This window comes from Phytophthora parasitica (assembly GCF_000247585.1).
Source record: "Phytophthora parasitica INRA-310 unplaced genomic scaffold supercont2.16, whole genome shotgun sequence".
NCBI classification, from domain to species: domain Eukaryota; phylum Oomycota; class Peronosporomycetes; order Peronosporales; family Peronosporaceae; genus Phytophthora; species Phytophthora nicotianae.
Genome location: NW_008649002.1, coordinates 692835 through 694268, shown reverse-complemented (window position 1 = coordinate 694268; position 1434 = coordinate 692835).

Here is a 1434-nt window from a genome sequence, read left to right as displayed (position 1 = left end):
GTACGGTTCTTCATAAACCCACGCAGCCTCTTCGTGCGAGTGCAGGAGTGGGATAATTAGAACGCTATAATTTAATGATAGAAATTCGATAATTTTAGTGTACAGACTTCAAAGGCTTTGATAATTGTTCCTGTAACTTATCCGCTCTTGTTGCTCATTTCATTCCAATAATGTGGTAAAAGCGCATTATATATTATTGGTGTGATTTCATATTTACGGAGAGCGGCGGATTTCAATAACCCGTAAATCCGTCAATACATTTCTAGAATTATTTATTATGTTTTTTTCCTTCGAGCCCTGGTCTAGCCTGCGAGTTAACTGCTGTTGGGTTGTTTACCAAACCACTGCCAGCACAATTATATTATAATGACCAAGTCAGCGAATATCGCTCTTAACTCTAGCTCATATATGGTGGGGGAGCATCCAGCACAACCATTCACTAAACCGACCGAGTTATATATCTGAAAAGCCAAGGTCGTCTAAAGATATGCCTTCTTCTGGGGTACAACATAAAATGTTGCGATTGCTTTTAGTGGTCCGAATTGTGTCATAAGCCAGTGATCTAGACTGCTATAGGTTAGTTATTTCCCTATATTCTAACCCATAGTCCATCCACGTCCTAAAAGTGTCCTTATCGTAGTAAATCGAATCAAAATTTAGAACATTTTAGGAAGTTAGGACAGTTTCGGACAGAAAATTCAGTAAAAACAAATCAAAATTTAAGGCATTTTAGAACAGTTGGGACGCTCTTAGGACCAAATAAATGCTTAACCGAGTTCGAATGCTTTCATTGTTTGGAAACATTCCTGAACAAAAAAATAGCAGATTTTCACATCGTCCAAAGAAAACTATATTTAGGAAAGATGAAAGAGACAACTTAAAACCGCAGAAGCAGTTTCTAAGCAACCCTCTCGTCTTCATGGAGAAGGTTTCGCCCCAGAACAAGTCGAACGAGCGGTGACTGAGAGTACAGGAAGCGCGAACACAAATAAACCGTGCTCAAGTTCAAATCAGAATTGTTATCTATATGCAAACCGATCTCTTCAGACTGGCATATAGAAACGATTTCAAAAAATCGTTTCTTTATGTAAGCTGGAAAGTGAAATAATCGATCCCTCCTGATGGAAAGTACAACGTAGATCGTGTTCAGGAAATTCAGTGGATTGAGGAAGCTGTGTCGGATATAAACGAAGACCAAAGCGAAAGTTGTAAGGTGGAGTACATGCTCAAAATACTTGGTCAAAACCCGCGTACAGCAGACACAGAATTCTTTCTCGAACACATCACCCGACTTAAGGACTACGATCTGATATAGTACGCTGCTTCAAAGCCTACACGTGGAAGATTTAAGCTGAGAAAAAACTTACTATATCAATAGATCAGTTCATTGACTATATTGAGAAAGTATGAGATGACTTTCCGATTGATTTTTGA